Genomic DNA, 21,271 nt, shown 5'->3' with positions numbered 1-21,271 from the left:
CACAGCTGGTGGGGATTCGTGAGGGCGATGACTGTGGCAGGCTCAGGAGAAAGCATTCTACAGCACTCCTCCCCACCATCCAGCCCTTCCATTCTTTCTGCCCCCTCTCTGCTGTGTTTCCAGGAGCGAGGAGGCTATAGATGTCCCTTTTAGGGCTGATCACTCGACAGTCACTTATCCTCATCATTTTGACTCAGTACGAGTTTCTGCATTAACCACTGCAAACAGAAGTGTCTTTACTCAAGTCTGAGCGCAGTACTAATCTATGGGCACAAACGAATATTTAGAAGACAACTTGACAGTGTGTTTATTTAGCAAGGCAGTGGTATGTTCCCTCATAGACTCCTTAGCCACAGGCTTTTGATCAGGTTGACTGTACCAGATATGAATTACAGCCTGTGGAGTAGGCTTCAAATCTAATCAGCAAGTAGATGGTTACCCCCAAAACTATCATGTACTATTATACCAGTGGGCACATCTTGCCCAGCTTCTTGGTACTGTAGCGTTCAGGGTTTACAGCTGGACAAGACTGTTGCCAGCTTTCCTCCCCCAGAAGCCTGCCTTGCACCTTCCAGGACTGTGTAAAGTAGCCAGCAGGGAAGAAATTTCTAGGTCATTTCCAGTGTGACTTCTGCTTTGCAAGTATAGTGTGTGGTCTTTTCGACAATAGGGTTTTACCATGTAGTTCTGCTGGGCAACCAAGAACAATAGTAGACTGTATCATTTTGGAGACTTCTGAGCCTCTATTACTCACAATGTATACAGAAGTATCCTGTGCTTGGCACTGGGATTTCCATTTAATGACCTCTGCCTTCTCAGAGGAGTGTTATCTACCACTGCCGGGTACCTAAAGGAGATGATGGTGAGAGAGAACTTTAAGCTTCAGATGAGATTCTGACAAGTTTTTAAGAAAGGTTTGTGCTCTCTCTCTCTCCTGCATGTGTGTGTGTGTGTGTGTGAGAGAGAGAGAGAGAGAGGGAGAGAGAGAGAGAGAGAGAGAGAGAGAGAGAGAGAGAGAGAGAATGCATATGTGTGGAGGTCAGAGGAACCTTTTCTTTCTTTCTTTAAATATTTATTTATTTATTATGTATACAATATTCTGTCTGTGTGTATGTCTGCAGGCCAGAAGAGGGCACCAGACCTCATTACAGATGGTTGTGAGCCACCATGTGGTTGCTGGGAATTGAACTCAGGACCTTTGGAAGAGCAGGCAATGCTCCCAACCGCCAAACCATTTCTCCAGCCCCCAGACGGCACCTTTTCAGGACTCTGTTCCGCTTCACTGGTTTGCGAACACAGTTTCTGCTGCTGTGCTGCCTATGCGTGCTTCTACCTGGTTCTTCTGTCTCTGTCTCCCATCTTGCTCTTGCCACAGGAGTTCTGCGACTGCAGATGTGAGCCACCACATCCAACTTTTCATGTGGGTTCTGGGGATCAAACTCAGGTCATGAGGCTTGTGTGGTGTCATCTCACTAGCCCAAGGTTTTTTATAACCCTGGTGGCTCACCTTCCGCTCTACTGGGTACGTTCCGAACTTAAACTGCACATTGATTTTGGTGGATTGAGGAGAAAGGAGGTGATGCTCCATGCCCAGTTATTCCTGACTGATGGTTTTATTTGCCAAGATGAGCAGGATCTTACCCAATACACATTTTATCACCAAGATTCTAGCTTAAATATGTGTCTGTTTGGCAACTAAGCAAGAAATGTAGCAGGTACGTTTTTTATGAAAGTTTTATTTTCATGGACCCTGGGATACGGGCAAATGTGGTGTGGCCAGTTGTAGAGTGCAGGTTCTATTCTGTGTGAGATGCAGAATGTATTTTATGACTGGAGTCTTTCACTGGGTAAGTAGCCAACACATTTTATGCTCAGGCAAGTTCTAAAAGTTCTCCTTGCCACAGTGGAAAGGGAACATCTCATGCATCTATAGGTCCTGGATGAAGACTAGTGATAAAAGGAATAACAAGGCCTTCCACAGAGGCCATGCTGCAGCCACCTGCAGAAACAGGGCTGTTGTCTTCCTCTCCCTCATCTCTCTCTCTCTCTCTCTCTCTCTCTCTCTCTCTCTCTCTCTCTCTCTCTCTCTCCCCCTGTGTGTGTGTGTGTGTGTGTGTGTGTGTGTGTACGTGTCACTCTGTCTCTCTCAGGAGCTGTTTCTTACACCTTTTTGCACTGTGTCTTAGTCAAAACATACAGTGATAATTAAGTCTTCTTATCCCTGATTATACATTTTCCTTCCCTAGAGATAATAGTTACCTGGTTCTGCAGAAACTTCTTAAGCAAATGACAGGATTCCAGTTGCACCATTATTATACCTTTTGCTTCTCTCCCTTTAGAATATCTTGTTGATTGTCGTAAATGTCAGATGTTTTTAGAGTTGCCTCCCCCATCTCTGAGAAATCTGATCTAATATTTGTGGGCATTCCCATGATTCTATCACAGTCTAGAAGCAGCTAACAAGAAGATGATGCGCTTTTTTTTTTCCTTTCAGCTTGTTTTACAGTAGAATATATTGATAGATTTTTATATGTTGAACCATCTCTGCATCTCTGGGATGCAGCCTATTTGATCATGGTGGATGATCTTTTTGATGTGTTCTTGGATTCGGTTTGTCAGTATTATTGAGTATTTGAATTAATGTGATAAAGGAAATTGTTCTGTAAGTCTTTGGATATCAGTGTGGCTGTGGCCTCATTAAAAGAATTTGGCAGTGTTCCTTCTGTTTTTGTTTTGTGAAATTATTTGAGGACTACTGGTATTAGCTCTTCTTTGAAAGTCTGGTAGAATTATGTGCTAAAACAGCTGGCCTTAAGCTGTCTTTGGTTGGGAGACTCCTAATGACTGTTTCTATTTTCTTGCAGGTTATAGGTCTATTTAAATTGTTGATCTGATCTTGACTTAATTTTGGTATTTATCAAGAAATTTTTCCGTTCTTTCAGATTTTTCTAATTTTGTGACGTACAGGTTTTTGAAGTATGATCTAATGATTCTCTGGATTTTCTCATGTCTATTGCCATGTCCCCCTTTTTTGTTTCTGATTTTGTTGATTTGGATATCCTTTCTCTGCATTTTAGTTGTTTGGATAAGGGTTTCCTTATCTCGTTGATTTTCTCAAAGAACCAACTCTTTGTTTCATTGATTCTTTATATTATTTTCTTTGTTTCTATTTTAAGATTTCAAACTTAAGTTTGATTATTTCCTGCCATCCACTCCTCTTGGGTGTGTTTACTTCTTTTTGTTCTGGAGCTTTCAGGTGTGCTGTTAAATTGCTAGTATGAGATTTCTTCAAATTTGTTGTGCAAGCACTTAATGCTATAAATTTTTCTCTTAGCCCTACTTTCATTGTGTCTCATAAGTTTGGGTATGTTGTGCATTTGTTTTCATTGAATTCTAGGAAGTCTTTAATTTCTTTGTTTCTTCTTTGACCCAGTGGTAATTTAGCTGAGAGTTGTTCAGTTTCCATGAGTTTGTAGCTTTTCTGTAGCTTCTATTGTTGTTGAACTCCAGCTTAAATCCATGATGATCTGATAAGATGCAGGGGGTTATTTCAATTTTTCTTGTATCTGTTGAGACTTGCTTCATGACTGAGTATATAGTCAATTTTGGAGAAGGTTCCATGAGGTGCTGAGAAGAAGGCACATTCTTTCGTGTTTGGGTGAAAGGTTCTGTAGATTTCTGTTAGGTTCATTTGAGTCATAATATCTGTTAATTCTGTTATTTCCATTTAGTTTCTTTCTCACAGACCTGTCTATTGGTGAGAGAGGGGTGCTGAGGTCTCCCCTGTTAATATGTGGGGTTCAATGTATGATTTAAGCTTTAGTAATGTTTCTTTTACAAATGCAAATGCCCTTGCATTTGGGGTATAGATGTTCAGAATTGAGCCATCATCTTGGTGGATTTTCTTCTTTGATGAGCATGAAATGTCCTCTATCTCTTTTGATTAACTTTGGTTTGAAGTCTATTTTTATTAAATACTAGGACAGCTGTAACAACTTGTTTCTTAGATTCTTTTGATTGGAAAACCCTTATCCAACCCTTTACTCCGAGGTAATGTCTATCTTTTATGTTGAGGTGTGTTTCTTGTATGTAGCAGAAGGATGGATTCTGTTTTCATATTCATTCTGTTAATTTCTGCTTTCATTGTTTTTTCAAGACAGGGTTTATCTGTGTAACAGCTCTAGCTATCCTGGAACTCACTATGTAGACCAGACTGGTCTTGAACTCACAGAGATTCACCTTCCTATGCCTCCTGAGTGTTGGGATTAAAGATGTGTGCCACCACGCCTGGCTTAATTGTTGTTATTTTTGTTCTTGTTGGTAGTGTGCGTGTGTGTGTGTGTGCGTGTGCGCACGCATGTGTGCTTCCCTTCTTTGATTTTGCGGGTGTGAGACAATCTATTATGTTTTTGTGAATGTAGCTAACTTTCTTGGGTTGGAGTTTTCCTTCTAGTATCTTCTGTAGGGCTGGATTTGTGGAGATATTGTTTAAATTTGACTTTGACATGAAATATCTTGTTTTCTGTATCTACGGTGATTTAAAGTTTTGCTCCATATAGTAGTCTGGACTGGCAGACTACTGGTTTCTTAGAATCTGTAAAACATCCTTCTTGATTTTAGAGTCTCCATTGAGAAGTCAATGGTATAATTCTGGTAGGTCTGCCTTTATATGTTACTTGGCCTTTTTCCTTTGCAACTTTTAATATTTTTTATTCTGTATGTTTAGTGTTTTAATTATTATGTGATGCGGGGTTGGTCCCCCCCGCCTCCAATGCAGCTGGAACACAAGAAAAAAAGGCCTTAAAATAACTGTATGAAGATTATAAAGGTACTTAAAGAGTAAATAAAAAAAAATCCCTTAAAGAAATTGAGGAAAAGACAAACAAAAACAATTGGAGGAAAACAATAAATCCCTTTTAAAAAAATGTCAAGAAAGCCAAGGAGATAAAGAAAAAAAAACAGGAGAAGGAAATGGTTCACAACCCAAAAATGGAAATAGAAGCAAAAAACAAAACACAAACTGGGGAAATTCTGGAAATGGAAATCTGGGTAAAACAACAGGAACTACAGATGCAAGCATCACCAACAGAATGCAAGAGATGGAAGAGAGAATCCCAGGCATTGAAAATACAATAGAGGAAATAGATTAATCAGTCAAAAAAAATGTTAAATCTAAAAAAATTCCTAACACAACCATCCAGGAAATCTGGGACACTATGGAAAAAAACAAACCTAAGAATAATAAGACAAGAAGAAGGAGAATATTCCCTGCTCAAAGGCCCAGAAAATTTAGTCAACAAAATCATAGAAGAAAATTTTTCCAACCTGAAGAAGGACATGCCTATAAAGATACAAGAAGGGGAGACAGCTCAGCACTTAAGAGCACTAGATATTCTTCTAGACGACCAGGGTTTGATTCCCATCACCCACATGGTAGCTCACAACTGTCTGTAACTACAGTTCTAGGGGACTCAACACATGAATAAATAAAAATACAAGAAACATACAGGACACCAAATAGACTGGACCAGGCGGAGGCGGTGGGAGCAGGAAGCTGACGGTTCCGATCTTCAACTGCGAGCTGGCAAAGGAGTAAACTGGAGATGGCAGAATCTTTCAACTTTCAAAGCCACCTCCAGTGACAGTTCCTCCAACAAGACCATGCCTCCTGAACCTCCCCAAACAGTACCATCAACTGGGGACCAAATGTTCATACGCCCACGACTGTGGGATGTCGCATTCAAACCACCAGTTTGTAGAGAGAACATGCGAAGACCAGAGCCAACAGCTGACAAAAAGAGAAGACAGGAACTGCACTTTGCCAGGAAGGCTTTTGCAGCTACTGGAGGTCCAAGTTCAATGTGAAGCCTATAATTTGGGCTGAAAGAAAAAGGAATTGTTGCTTTTTTTCTTTTTTAAGTCAGGGTGGCATAAACGACCGAAGCACCCGGGAGCAGTGGCGAGGACAACTGAAAGAATCCGTGTGGCCAATGTGTGTGTTCAAAGTGGCCCTGATCATGAAGGGAAATGACCTGTGCTCTCTGGTTGGGGATGTGGCTCTTGTCCACCTGCCCTCCGTCCCAGCAAAGCAAGAGAGTACTGTGCTGTGTATTGTCAGCTAAGAGAAAAAAATTAAAAAGTCAAGTATAATTCAAAAGTTTCTGCCTTTGAATTATAGATAACATCAAAAATTTGTAAGTTTGGAATCCATAGGACAAATGCTACATATGTTTAATTCTCATTTTTCATGACAATTATATTCTGCAAAGGTATCACAAGCATTGACTACTGACCTCAAGGAAGCATGCATGTATGGGCACACATGTCAGGACTCACATGTCCACAGACTGTAATCTTTAATCTCAATGATACATCCTGATCCTACTTAAAATTTACCCCAAGGATTGAAGTATAAATTGGCTAGCCTGGGGACACCACCATAATGGGAGGCTGAGTTATGGCTTAAGATCATCCAAATGGCTTTTTGTGCTGAACGGCCCCATGGCCTCCGCTATCCCAGCATCTCTTTTAAGAACTGGGAATGCAGAAGCATGGGGCTGCCTTGTCCCCCCTCTCTGGGTCAGGAACACATTTGGGGTGACTCAATTTGGTTTTGGGTATCACGAGCAAAAGTAGCATGAATATTATTGATTTTGAAGTAACAAAGTTTAGCTAGTAGGTGAACTCACAGATAGCATTTCCTAGTAAACGATAATGGACTCCACAGAAATATGGATTTAAGATCCAGAAATAGTCATTTTTAATTCTTTCACCCTTATTTCTGGAGCAATAATAGGAAGAAGGAAGAAGGAGACCCTTTCACTGTCGAGGCTAACATTTCATGATGTGAAACTGGACTGCCCCTTACCAAACTGAGACTGTTTCCAGTGAGTCGAAGCTTCTGGAACACTTTCCATGACAGAACAAAGCCTGTATGTCTCACAAAAGCTATCATCACTTTCATCCATGAACAGGAAAATATGTCCCTTCTCTCCAGACCCACAGGATAGAAGAGTGAACAATAAAAGTATTTTTTTTTCTTAAAAACATGAGTCTTGCTTGTCTTACTGGTGGTAAAGATATTTTCATGTTGTTTAATGTGAATGTCAACCTTTGCACTATTGGATATACCTAATTTACTTAATTCATTGACTCGACTATTTTGAATAATTTCCAGTTTTCTCTCAACATTAGTCTGTGCCAATTTTTTTTGTATGTGCTTAAGTACTTTCTTATGTTGAATTCCTATACATAGATTATGTCAAAGATTGCTAAAGGATTTTGGTATGATTACCAACTTTCTTACCCAAAAGATTGTTCATATTCCAGTACCATGTCAGAGTTCCAAAAGATTATTGCTTATTGTTACAAAGTACTGTCTTATACCAAATATATGTACTCTTCCAAGTGCTCCACCAGGACCTGGGTGTACTGCATTGGAAACATAAATGAGACGGTGGGGAATATACAGCAATCAACCGCAAATATAAGGGCAGTGTGTGCATTTATAGCCTCATATTTTACATTCTCAGATGCTTTAGCTCACAGATATTCAAATGTAACATGAATCTTAGGTACTTGGGGGATTTTGCTATAATGCAAATTCTGATTCATTTAGTCTGGGTTAGAGCAGGGGATATTTTATTTCAGCAAGCTCTCAGCAGACTACATTTGACTAATCAGGATCAGTACATCTTAATTCTTGTAATACTATAACTTGGTAAGTTTTTAAAATCATCTATATTATTATTTCGAGTTTTTGAGATAGGGTTTCACCATCTACTATGTGTTGTGAGATAATCTTTTTGTACACCGTGAAGATGTGTCTCTGCCAAGACACCTGACTGGTTTAAGAAAGAGCTGAATTGGCCAATAACTAGGCAGGAGAGTATATAGGCTTGATTTCTGGAAAGAGATAGGAGCTCTGGGAAAGAATCAGGGAGGCAGGGATTTGCCGGTAAAACTCAGAGGAAATAGGATGTAAGGTACTGAGGAGAGGTTATGAGCCATGTGGTAAAATGTAGATTAATATAAATGGGTTAATTTAAGTTTTAAGAGCTAGAACAAACCTAGTTAAGGCCAAGTTGTCATACTTAGTAAGAAGTCCCTGTGTCATTATTTGGGAGCTGGAGGTCCAAAGGAAGACCCATTACAGTTATGTAACCATACTGATAACCATTGATCTCAAACGGTAGGGATACTTCTATGCCCATCTTTCCAGTGTTGGGAGGACAGGTGTGAGAAAATGTGACTTCCACTAGATACATTCAGTATGGAAAACAAATGGTGCCAAGGGGATGACTGTAAAACCAGAGGGCGTTCTGAATCGGAAGTTTACTGTGTGGTCCTCCTCAACTACGGATATGACTCCCAGTATTGCAAATACTTGGTGGTTCATGTTTAGCATGCACATCCCTCCCCTGCTTCATTCTCACAATCACCCTGTGATAATTTTAGTGCAAAGATTCAACAAGGCGTAACGGGTGAAGAGCAAAGTGTCTTGAGCTAAAGCACAGGGGAAAAGGCCCAGCTTCTTCTCTGTTGCTGTGTCAAGACACTGACAAAGGCGACCGAAAGGAGGAAGGGTTCGTTTTAGTTCACAGTTCCACATTATGGTCCATCATGGCAAGAAAGCCACCGCGGCAGGAGCTTGAGGGAACTTGGTCTCATTATGACTGAAGTCAGAAGAAAAAAAGCAATGAATCAATGCTTGCCAATGCTCAGCTCACTGCTCTTCACTCCTACACAGTCCAGGGTCCCATTTCAATTAACATCCCAGTGCATGGAATCAGGGTAACCCCCCCTACACACACACAGATAATGCACAAAGGTTTTCTCCCAAGTGATTCTAGGTTTTTGTCAAGTAGGTAATTAGCACTGACTGTCTTTTGTTTTTTTACCTAGGTTGACCAGGGAATCCCTCACTTTTTCTTGCCAAGATCACTCTTCAAGGTTGGTGAAGAAATTGGAGAGGTGATGGAGTGTGGGGTTGAAACACATTCAATCTCAGAGTCTTAGAGGACTGGGTCTATAGTACAGCAATATAAACCTGTCCAGTTGTTAAGAGTAGAAACATTGAATTCTATGGTAAGCATGTAGGGTGCAGTCTATACAACCAAGGGGAATTTCCCCAGTTGACTTGGGAAAGCACGTGAACTAAGGTGATTCAGGGATCTCAGGGCTCCTTCAGGATCCTCTTTTAGGAAGAGTGGGCTCAATATAATTCAATACGGTTAATAGGGTGAACTGAGTGTCTCCAAAATCTGTGTTGAAGTTCTCACCTCCAGTACCAGTAAATGGGACCTTATTTGGAAAGAGACTTTTTGCAGATGTCATCAAAGTATACCAGTATTGGGTAAAACTCAGTTTAAAACAATAGTTTTTTTGAATCAAAATTTATTAAGAAAGAACTTTACCTCATATTTAAGTCTGAGCATGGACGAGGAGAAAGACGTGCAAGAAGAGAACAATGGTGCACACCCGGAGAGGCCGTGGGCTTCTCAAAAGAGCTGCCTCACTGGTCTTCCTGTAAGAGGAGAGACAGACACCTCATATGATACACATATGAGAATGGACTCAGAGATGAGGATGATACATTTTTAACTTGAGGAATGAAAGAGATTTTCAGAAAACATGAGGAGCTGAAGAAATAAGGAACACATCTCAGTTAGGTTGGATTGCTGTAAAAAACACCATAATCTATGTGGCTTGAAACAGCATAAATTAATTTTCACAGGTCTGGAGGCCCTGTAAGACTGAATGTTCGTGAGTTCCCTCCTCTGTGGTATAGATGGCATGCTGGAAAGAGAACACCCTGGGACTCTAATTTCTCTTAAAGGGACACTAAGTCTCTCTCAACCCTGCCCTTTTGCCCATGGCTCATGGTTTCAGTGAGACTTCAGTTAATTGGAGTGGCAAAGACAGAAGTAGTTCTGATGGGAACTCGCTGTCTTGGTGGCTTGTTCATGTGGTGCCATCTGGGGAGGAGAGAATGAAGATTGGAACTAGAGGTAGGTACGGTCTTCAAGGTCCATCCCCGTGTGACCTACTTTCACCAGTGGGCCTCCTATCTCACAGGCACTTCCAAAAGAGTGCCACCAGCTGGGGACCAAGAGTTGAAACACATGAGCTGAGCCTGAGGAGAGCAATTCATGGTCACACTACAATACCACCTATTGTCCTACCCACTTTTGTACCCAGCCACTAACCCGCCTCCACATTTACCTGTTCGTGAACACTATCGCCTGTTCATTTATCCAGCCACTCATGAATGAGCTCCTATCACCTGCCAGAAATAGTAGGTTCAAGCATCGATAACTATTTGTTGAATGTTTTCCAGATACCATTCTAGGTATTGAAGATAAAGTAGTAAATAAGATATGGTCTCCGCTCTCATGGACTTTGTAATGCGCATGCAAAAACAGACATACTTAGGAAGATAAAATGCAAAACAGCGTTTCTCCCTGTCCTGATTCTTTTTGCCGAGGCCTCTTCAGTGTGACCGGAAAGCTTTTCTCCTGGAAAACCAATTGTGTATTTAGCATAGAAAGATGACTTTATCAAGCTGTGGGTATCTGTGAAAGCTGAATGGGATATTTGGCCACCAGAATCTAAGCTCCTGTAGGGTAACAAACATGTATGTTTTAATCCATCAATTTGTCTCCAGGGCCTATTCCCAAGTAGACACCAAATAATGTCTGCTCAGATTCACAATATCTTCCTGAGTTTGGGTTCACTGGGATGCTAAAATAAAAAAGTAATAATACTAGTTTTTAAAAAGAGGGCCTTGAGAGATGACTCAGGGCTTAAGAATATTTGTTGTCTTTCCAGAGGACCAGATTTCAATTCCCAGAGCCCAATTTTCCTGCCCGTGACTCCAGTTCCAGGGCGTTTGTTCCCCTCTTCTGGCCTCTGAGGGGACGTGCACACATGTGACACACACACACATGTACACATGTGGTGTACATAAGCAAACGTGTGCATACATGCAACCCACATGCACACATGTGACACACATGCACACACAAATACACAAATGTACACATATGGCACACACTCATATATACACACATGCATACACGTGTACATGTACACAAATTTAATGAAGAAATCAAGGCTTTTAGTAATATTCTTACAGGTTCTCATAGATGTTGGCTGTCAGAGGTAGAAATTAGCCCAGATAATGAAAATAAATGTAGACTAATGGCACTGTAGTTGGCAATTAAAAATCAATTAAGTTTCAAAACAAGCTCCCAAACACTAATATTAGAAACGGACATATAAAATTGGGAAATGCTGATGTATCCATTGGGTCTGTTCTCTGCATTTGGACCAGCTGGGGGTTTCTGCAATGGTCTCCACTGGCTGCAAAGAGACACTTCTCTGATGAGGGGTGAGAGCTGCACTTATGTGTGGGTGCAAGCATAGTAATTAGAATGGGTTAGGAGTTGTTCTGGTTTAGGACAGTGGCAGCAGAAGCATCTCTTATCAGATCCATGACCTCACCAGCCCCAGGAAGTTGGGAAGGTTTCCAGCAACAGGCATGGTTTCCCTCCTGTTGAGCAGGCTATAAGTCCTACCAGACAGCTGCTGGTTACCACCGATGTCTGACAACCAGTATTGTATCTTTAGGGATATCTTGCCATGCTAGTCCTCTCATAGGTATCACAGCTGGGTAGGACCATCAGACGTTTCCCTTCCCTGCAAGCCTGTAGAACAGGTTCTGATACTGTGTGTCTCAGTTAGGGTTACTATTGCTGTGATGAAACACCATGGCCAAAAGCAACCTGGGAAAGAAATGGTTTATTTCACTCACAGTGCCATAAAGCAATGAGGTCAGGAACCTGGAGGTAGGAACTGATGCAGAGACCATGGAGGGGTGCTGCTCAGACAGCTTACTTATAGAACCCAGGACCATCATCCCAGGTATGACCCCACCCACAATGGGCTGGTCCCTTCCACATTAATCACTAATTGAAAAAATTAGTCTGGCCTCACAGCCAGACCTCAAGGAGGCATTTTCTTAATTGAGGTTTTCTCTCCTCTGATGACTCTAGCTGATGTCAAGTTGATATAAAACTAGCCAGCACACTATGAAAGCTAGTTCTCAATAGGGAGGCTTTCAGCTTAAATCTTCTGAAACCTGTGTCTGAATTACATGGTGTCTTAAGTAATAGGGACTTATCTTCAAGCCCCAGGAAGTCTGCTGTGAAGTTGTGTCTCCTAGAAATGACAAGAAAGTTTGTCTGTTTTCCTATAGAACCCAGGACCACCAGCCCAGGGATTGATGCCAGGCCTTCCTGCCTCAATTGTTAATTAAGAAAAAACCTCACAGGCTTGTCTACAACCCAATCATTTTAAAATTGTTTTTATTGAGCTATATATTTTTCTCTGCTCCTCTCCCTTCCTCCCCACTCCCCTTCCACCCTTTCCCATAATCCCCATGCTCCCAATTTACTCAGGAGATCTTGTCTTTTTCTACTTCCCATGTAGATTAGATCCATGTATGTCCCTTGTAGGGTCCTCTTTGTTGTCTAGGTTCTCTGGGATTGTGGATTGTAGGCTGCTTTTTTCTTGCTTTATGTTTAAAAGTCACTTATGAGCGAGTACATATGATATTTGTCTCACTCAATATTATGTTTTCTAGATCCATCCATTTGCCTGCAAATTTCAAGGTGTCACTATTTTTTTCTACTGTGTAGTACTCCATTGTGTAAATCCTTATCCATTCTTCGGTCAAGGGGCATTTAGATTGTTTCCAGGTTCTGGCTATGACAAATAATGCTGCTATGAACATAGCTGAGCACATGTCTTTGTGTATATACCTTTGGGTATATACCCAAAAGTGGTGTTGCTGTACAATCCAACCTTATGGAGATACTTTCTCAGTTGAAGCTCCCTCCTCTCTGATAACTTTAGTTTGTGTCAAGTAGATATAAAACTAACGACCACAGAAACCATAACAGATCTAATAACTGCTCCAGCCTCCTGTTATATTGGCACTTATAATTAGAGCTTCAGTTTGGTGGGGTTGATCAAGTGCCATTAATTTTATTCTACCATATTTGTATTTATTTATTTTTCCTAAACCATGGAGGGAGACCTCATTGGCTATATTGATCAGTTTTTTATGTAAATTTGATACAGGTTAAAGTCATTTTGGAAGAGGAACCCCCAGTTGAGAAAACGTGCCCACTAGATTGGCCTATAGGCAAGCCTGTGGGACATTTTCATAATTAGTGATTGATACCTCAGCAATATAGCTGCTTAAACAGGACCTGAACAACGACAACACCAATAGACATAACAAAGGAGGGGAAATTTCACAGGTCCCATCCGAGACAAAGAAATATCGGCAACTAAGGACTGCTGAGAAAGGGAGATTTAGCCCCAAGGAGGAGTCTCCTAAATGGTTATTCAATTTCAACTGGTCGGTCCTGAGATCATATACATCGAGGATACTGAATGGACTAAGCAGGTTTTACTTACACACACATATGTATATAACAATAACAATTAAAGAAAAGACGCCATGGAATTGAGAGGGAATGAGGTACGAGATACACAGAAGGAGTTGGAGGAGGAAGGGAAGAGGGATTATGTAATTATATTTTAATTAAAGAATATATTAACAAGAAAGTAGAAAGGTTGCCATGAAAGAGAAAGAAGGTATTTTAAGGGAGGGAAGGGGGAAGGAGATGCAAACAGAAGGGGTGGTCCTTACAGGATGGAAGCAGGCATCAGGGAGGGTGGGGAAGTAGGGGAAATACGTGGAGCAAGAAGACAAATCGGATGAAAATAAAAAGATATATGTTTGAAAATGCCACAATGAAAGCTAACACTTTTAATGCTAGTTTAATAATTAGTAAAATTAATCAATTAGGTTGAAGAAAGTACTTAGAAGAGAATACTCTGAATACCAAAGAGCTTGGCAGGGTTGATTCATAACTTCAATCCCCCTGCCTCACCTCCTTCTTGAAAGTATCTGTAGGTCTAGGCCGGCCTAGAGCTCATAAACCTTGTGCTTCAGTTTCCCAAAAGCTGAAATTACAGGTATTTCCACTGCACCTGTTTCAAACAACCTATTTATTTATTTATTAATTAAAAATTTCTACCTCCTCCCGGCCTCCCTTTTCCCTTCCCCCTTCAAACAGCTTCTTGTCCTGTGTTTTTAACATAGGTATCAATGTTTTTATTATACAAATATCTGCATTGGAATGTACTATATAGACTGGCGAGATGGCTTAGTGGTTCTCAGCCTTCCAAATGATGTGGCCCTTAATATAGTTCCTCATGTTGTGGTAACTCCTAACCATAAAGTTACTTTGTTGATACTTCATGACTGGTAATTTTGCTACTGTTATGAATCATAATGTAAATATTTGATATGCAAAATATCTGATATGTGGCTCCTATATGGATGGGACCCACAGGTTGAGAACCATTGACTTAGCAGCTAAAGACACTTGCCGCCAAGTGCTAAGACCTGAGGAATCTACATGGCAGAAAGAGAGCTCTCACTATGGAAAGTTGTACCACTTACTTTTTCTTATGGCTATGACAACATACCCACAGGAACAGTCTAAGTGAGGAAAGACCTGTTCTGACTCAGGGTTAGAGATGTCACAGTCCACCACTGCAGGGAAGGCATGCTAAAGTTCATAGTGAGGGTAGCATTCCACTGGGTTTCCATACATATATTTAGGCCAGGAAGCAAAGATAGTTGGGGCAAGAGGTAGAACTTGACTATACAGTAGCCTACTTCCTCTAGCTAGGACCTAATGGTTCCACAACTCCCAAAGCTCTGCCCCTGACTGTGGACTGATTATTGAGACATCTGAGACTGTAAGCCCTTATGAGCTCATGGCCATCTCATAATACAAAATATATTCAGTCCAACTTCAAAGGCCAAACAGTCTTTTAAGAGGGGTTTGTTTTTGTTATGTTTAACTGTGTGTCTATGTGTGGGTATACAGGTACCTGAAGAGGCCAGAGGTGCTAGATTCTCATGGGTCTGGATATACAGGTGACTGTGAGATGCCTGATGTGGGTGCTGGGAATGGAACTTGGGTTAAATAGAAAAGCAGTATATGCTCTTAATAGCCGATCCATCTACCCAGCCCCCCAAAGTTGCAATCTTAACAGGTCCAAACCAAAAGTCTAAAGTATCTTCTGGATTCAAGGCAAACTCTTAGCAAAAATTCCCTTCAAAAAAAGTTATTTATTTCCAATATTTTTGACAGAGGTTTCTGTCCTGCCCAATCCCACAGCTGTTCAGCCCCCCAAAAAACACTCAGAGGTCTACATTAATTATAAACTGGTGGGCCTATTTGCTCAGACTTCTTATTAACTCTTACATCTTAAATTAGCTCATAATTCTTGTCTGTGTGAGCCATGTGGTTTGGTACCTTTTATCAGTGAGGCATTTTCATCTTCTTTCCTTTGTGTCTGGCTTCCTCTGTGTCAACTACAGACTGAACCATTACTTTTTCCAGAATTCTCCTATTCTGGTTGCCCTGCCTATACTTCCTGCCTGACTTCTGACTAGTCATCATTTTATGAAACCGGTACAGCTTACAAAACTTTACAGGGTATAAGACTATTGTCCCACAAATATTCAATGTAAATCTTTCCATCACAAATAGGGAAGGAGAGCAGCTATGATGAGGAACGGTTGCACTAAAGCAAGATCCAAACCCAGGAAGTCAGACATAAAATGATATAGCCACACATCCAGAACCCAGGGCAATGTCTGGCCTCCGAAGGACCTGAGTCTTAAGGATACATGACCTCTCTCTTGAGTCAGCTACACTCTGTACCTGCAGCTTGCCTTGGCCATAGTCCCATGTCCCTGGCATTGATAACTTCCTGTTGTCCCCACTGCTACACAGGTTTTACCCTTGCAATGTTACAAGCTGTCTGCTCAGCACTTCTCTGTTGAACACTGATTGACCTCACTGTGCTCTGCTGGGACCTGGAGCAGCTCTTGATGACCCATAGCTGCCAGGGCCCGCAAATGTGAGTCCCTTCCACCTTGCCTGAAGAGAGTTTGAGCTTATTCTTGTGCTCTCAAAGTTGCTGACAACAGGTGTGACTACAACTGTGAGATCCTGACTTAGGTATGGTTAATTAGGATTTTGGGTATAGAGGTGGATCCACTTCACCTGGACCAAAGGTCAGAGAATTCAAGTCTATTCCTTAGATCATGCTAATGAAGTCTGTTGCCTCCCCCTTCCCATTTTGGAGTAAAGTATATAAGCATGTAGAAAATAAACATGGATGATCCAGTATTCACTGAATGTCCCTCCTGAGGCTGTTCTGCATTTCTATCTTTTATTTCTCTCATATCTCTGTTCCTTTTTCTTAATAATTCTAATTCTTATGATGTGTGACTCCCCTCTGTATGCTGTGAATACCATTGGTTAATAAAGAAATTGTCTTGGGCCTGCATAGGAAATAGAGGTAGGTGGGGAAAATTAAGCTGAATGCTGGGAGGAAGAAAGCAGGCTCAAGGAGAAGCCATGATGCTGCTGCCAGAGACAGATGTGCTGAAACTTTGCTGGTAGGCCACAAACCTTGTGGTAAAATATAAAATAACGGAGATGAGTTAATTCTAGATGTAAGAGCTAGCTAGCAATATGCTTAAGTTATTGGCCAAACAGTATTGCAAATAATATAGTTTCTATGTGATTATTTAAGGGCTGAGCAGCTGGGAACCAACAAGTGGCCCTCCTTGCAACAAATTGGCACCAACATGGCTGACTAAAATTCACTTAAAACCTGAGAGAATTTTGGTAAGAAATTCTAGACACTCAAAGCAGAGTTTAGCTGCATTTTTTTCTCAAATGGGCTATTCTTGCTGGCCACATGCTGCAGCTCCTTTAAGAGAGGTTTTCCTGATTCAGTGGTAGCAGAAAAAAAGATTTGTTCTTTTGAAATGCTGCTTTCTGGGTTGTGTTGCCAGTGTGACCTCAGGAGACCAAGCATTTAAATGGGGTTTATAAGCAGCATGTTACCAACTGCTTAATGGCTTGACATAGAGTCATTGCATACTTGGAACTGGGGTAATGTGCATGTCTTGCAGAGGTAGTGATGGACTTTCACCATGTTGGATTATGCGGAGTAAGCAGAAAGTAGCGTATATACCCTAGTAATGCCTCAGCTTAAGTTTTTAACAAGCGCTTAACCTTTTAAGAAGCTGTTCTGGTCAGAAAAGGGTTACAGATATGCAATAAGGACAGATTTAGACATAAAAGAACTCTAAATGAGTCACAGTGAGTTTAATAAATGTACATAGGCTTGAGAGAGAGAAGAAAAAGAGTATAGAGAGTTATAAAAGGAAGTAAATGGTTTATAAAAAAATGAAACAAAGTCTTTAAAGAGACAAAGTACAGACAGTCATAGATTAAAAGGAGTAAAGAAAAGTAAGCCATGTAAAGATGGAAAATTCACAGAGACTCTGGATTATATATATTATTGTATCTTCTTTGAATTTTTTGACTGTGAAGGAGCTAAGTACAGAGAGATATTTCATTGTACAGTTTGCTAAGCTAAACCAATGTAAAAGTGTCTTGACTTTAAAATATGAGTTTAAGGATATGCTGCTTTGAAAAAGAGGTTCTTCTTTTGTTTCCACAGAGGATGAGAACCTGTAGATTGCTTCCAGACTAATATGCTTTGATGCACCAAGACCCCTGAAAGGTTGCTGTTAACACCTCACAAAAAAATTCCTTCATCCAACTGCTAACTGAGATGAACCTAGCACACAGGATACACCATAAAATACCTGATTAACAGCACCCCCAATCAACAGAAAGTAGTCTAGAGAACTATGCCCAAATTCCCAAATACTGTTTATAAATGTTTGTTTACATTTAAAGGGGGATATGCTATACAGATGTGCATTGATAAGCGTCTTGGCTTATTGATAGAAATTTAAAGTCAATTTTGTTATATGTATATTTTTGCCCTTGATTAAGGTATTGTGATTGTGTAGCTCATTTAAAAATATAATGTATAATTAAGAAATATAGGTTAATAGATAGTCATCTATAATAGTCAAACTTCTAGTCATGTTTTCTAGATATACAGAAATATGTTTCAGTTAGATAGGTATTTTTCAAACCTTTCAAAGACTACAGAATATGACTTTCAAAATGTTTTCAGAATTTAGGACTTTTCATGACAGTGAGACACATCTGCTTCTGGCAGCACCAATCTACTTCAAGAGGAAAATGGGCATTGAAGAGGCTTCTTATGGAGTTTGTTAGCCTTTTGGGCAAGAAATTGCTCTTGCCTGGACATGCAGGACCCACAGAGAAATGACTGCTGAACTTGCCTAAAGGTAAGATGATCCTCCGGGGTTCCTGCTTCATGAAAGAGTCTGCGAGACGTTCTACAGGACATAGAAGAAAGTGATTGACAAACTGCCAATATAGACAGAAGAGATGTTCAAATTTCCTGCTTCATGGAAAAGTCTGCTGGATACTATGGGCCTGTAGGTTGAAGATGGATGCCCCAACATTACAGAAGAAGTTTGGGTGGCTGTTCAGGCAGTGAGATGTCTCTGTAAATTCTAGAGTTTTGGAAGTTGCTTATAATGCACTTCCTGTTTACTTATAATATTACTTAGGTAATATTATATCCTTCTGCAGTCTTCGATGGAGTTGAAGAATACATATTACTATAGTTTTCTTTAGTTATGATAAAAAATAAAGTAGATATAAATATTGTAACTATAATTTTTGCTTGATAACTGTTCTGTTATACGCATTTTTACTATGTCAAAGTTAAAGCCTTTCTTCTTATTTAAACAGAAAAGGGGAGGTGATATAAGATTCCTCTCTGTATGTTGTGAATACCATTGGTTAATAAAGAAACTGTCTTGGGTCTGCGCAGGGAATAGAGGTAGATGGATAAAATCAAACTGAATGCTGGGAGGAAGAAGGCAGAGTCAGGGAGAAGCCATGGAGCCACTGATGAAGACAGATGTGCTGAAACTTTGCTGGTAGGCCATGAACCTCATGATAAAATATAAAATAGTGGAGATGGGTTAATTTTAGATGTAAGAGCTAGCTATCAATATGCTTAAGCTATTGGCCAAACAGTATTGCAAATAATATAGTTTCTGTGTGATTATTTTGGGGCTGAGCAGCTGGGAACCAACAAGCGGCCCTCCTTCATCATCCTTAGACTCCTATCCTGGGACATACAAACTCTGTCGAGGCTGGACCTTAACAACAGATGTCACCCCAAAGTGTGGCTTATGACTCATGGCTCTTCCATTCTGTATGATTGCAAAGCAGCACCAAGAACTTGATTACCAAGTTCCGCTGTTAGCTCAGCACACAGAGCCTGGCCACTTGGGGTCACAGCTGCAGTGTCAGGGCTTGCAGCACTGAACTGACTTGGGCAGACATTTCTCTAGGAAGTCCTGTGTGAGAAAGGCACTCAGGAAACTACATTCTCAGGTGCTCCCTCTTAGTTACCATCTTTCCAAGGAAATGCCCCACAGACTTGCCCACAGGCTCATCTGATGGAGACATGCCTTCACTGAGGCTTCCTCTGTCCTTGTGACTCTAGTTTGTTTCAAGTCGATGAAACCTAACCAGCACAGCGGAGTTTTTGGTGGTGGTGGGTCGCTGAGCTGCGAAACCAACTGTTTTTCTCATTTGTCCTTAGCAAGCAGAGTGGAGTCAAGAAGAATGTCCTCTGCAAGGGAAGAGGCCATTTATGACTGGAACAAACGTTTATTGGCCCCCCCCCGCTGAGAAGTCTGGAGGCTGATCCAGGGTTTCCCCTGGGTCTCTCCCCATTCTTGTCACCTATGGTCTGTTCTGCCTGCAGGGGCACCCTGCATTCCACCCTGTGGAAAGAGTGATCTCTGTTTTAATTGGATTTTTATTGGCAAGATGAACAAACACCATGACTAAAAGCAACTCAAGGAGGAACGTGCTAACCTAACCAAAAAAAAAAAAAAAATCAGAGTTCTCATCATAAAGAGAATAAGAGGTAGTTCATTCTTAAGCCATTATGAAACTAGTTGATGACCTTCTTAGGTCTTAGATTGGTGGAAGCTAGTGTTCTGCTAAGTTAATAGCTTCTAAGAGTTTTAAAATTTGTTATCATGCAGTGTTAGTTCAGATACAGAGTGGGGCAAGGGATGTCTGTTCCAGAAGGCCAGAACTAGCCCAAGATAAAGTAATTAGCCTCTGAACCTACAAAACACCCATTTCTTCAATATACTGAAATTGCAGTTTATCAGCTTCTACTCAGGAATTCTCATTCACAAGTGTTTATTTCATCTTACCTCCAGTGAAACTCAGGGCAAGAACCGAAGGCAGAAATCTGGAGGCAGGAACCGAACTGAAGCAGAGACCGTGGGGGGAGCGCTGCTTACTGGCTCTCTCCCCATGTTTTGCTCAGCCCGCTTTCCTATACACCTCAGGACCATCAGCCCAAGGGAGACGTCACCCGCAGTGGGCTGGGCCCTCCCACTTCAATCATTAATCAAGACTAAATCCTCCAGACTTGCCTACATGTGGTCTGCTGGGAGGCAGCTTTTCAGTTGAAGTTCCTTTTCCCAGATAATTCCGACTTGTGTCTAGTCGACAAAAAAAATTAACAAACAGCAACAAAACCAAGAAACAAAACAGAAAATGAAATCCACCACCACCAGGACGACGGATAACAAAACCAAACTGCAGGCAACAGCTGCTTTGATACACAGTGTCAATTACTGGCAGCCCAACTGGGTGAGTGTCTACTGGAAGCCCCCTCTGCCCTTCCAGCTTTCAATCTGCATCCTGGGGCTCAGGAACTCCCCACGTTCTCTGGACTGCGTGGGATTCTCTCTCCTTGGTGCTGGGCTCCGGCCACCTGCTTTACACTGTTCTGAGGGACAGGATTTCAAGACAGAGGAACAGGGCCTGGGTGCCTTCCACGTGCAGGCGACCCAGAAGTGTGTACCCCAGGAGTCTGTCTTTTCCAGCACTGCCTGAATTCCTTCTTCCTCTGTCTTTCTCTCACAGTCCCTGTATTGCTCTAAATCAGACTGGATTTGTTGGTGGGAGAAAGGAAAAAAGAAAGTGGTCACGGTTTATGGAGGAGTGAGAAACCATCTCCCAGCTCTCTAGGGAGGGACACAAGCTCTTCTTTGTCCTCCCTGGACAAATTTCCCAGTTTAGGTTAGGCTGTCTTTATACCTGTGTGACTTGTTAGGTTGGTACAAAATCTCTAATCTGTTTTTGGAAGGGAAAAACAGACAGGATAA

The 21,271-nt window shown here is 41.2% G+C and overlaps 1 long non-coding RNA gene across 2 annotated transcripts in view; it reads left to right on the top strand.

Annotated features, from left to right (window-relative positions):
• The window catches only part of LOC146892664 (uncharacterized), a 49,713-nt gene that overhangs the window by 7,463 nt on the left and 20,979 nt on the right, over window positions 1–21,271 (top strand). For both annotated transcript variants that reach the window (XR_015739065.1, XR_015739066.1), the window contains exons 2-5: window positions 8,905–8,952; window positions 9,737–10,010; window positions 18,166–18,343; window positions 18,898–20,753. This is a non-coding gene — a long non-coding RNA (uncharacterized LOC146892664). The remainder of the gene's footprint in view (window positions 1–8,904; window positions 8,953–9,736; window positions 10,011–18,165; window positions 18,344–18,897; window positions 20,754–21,271) is intronic.

This window comes from Myodes glareolus, chromosome 10 (assembly GCF_982192425.1).
Source record: "Myodes glareolus chromosome 10, mMyoGla1.1, whole genome shotgun sequence".
Lineage (NCBI taxonomy): Eukaryota > Metazoa > Chordata > Mammalia > Rodentia > Cricetidae > Myodes > Myodes glareolus.
Note: the sequence above shows the minus strand (reverse complement) of the source record. Positions and strands in the feature narration are given on the sequence as shown.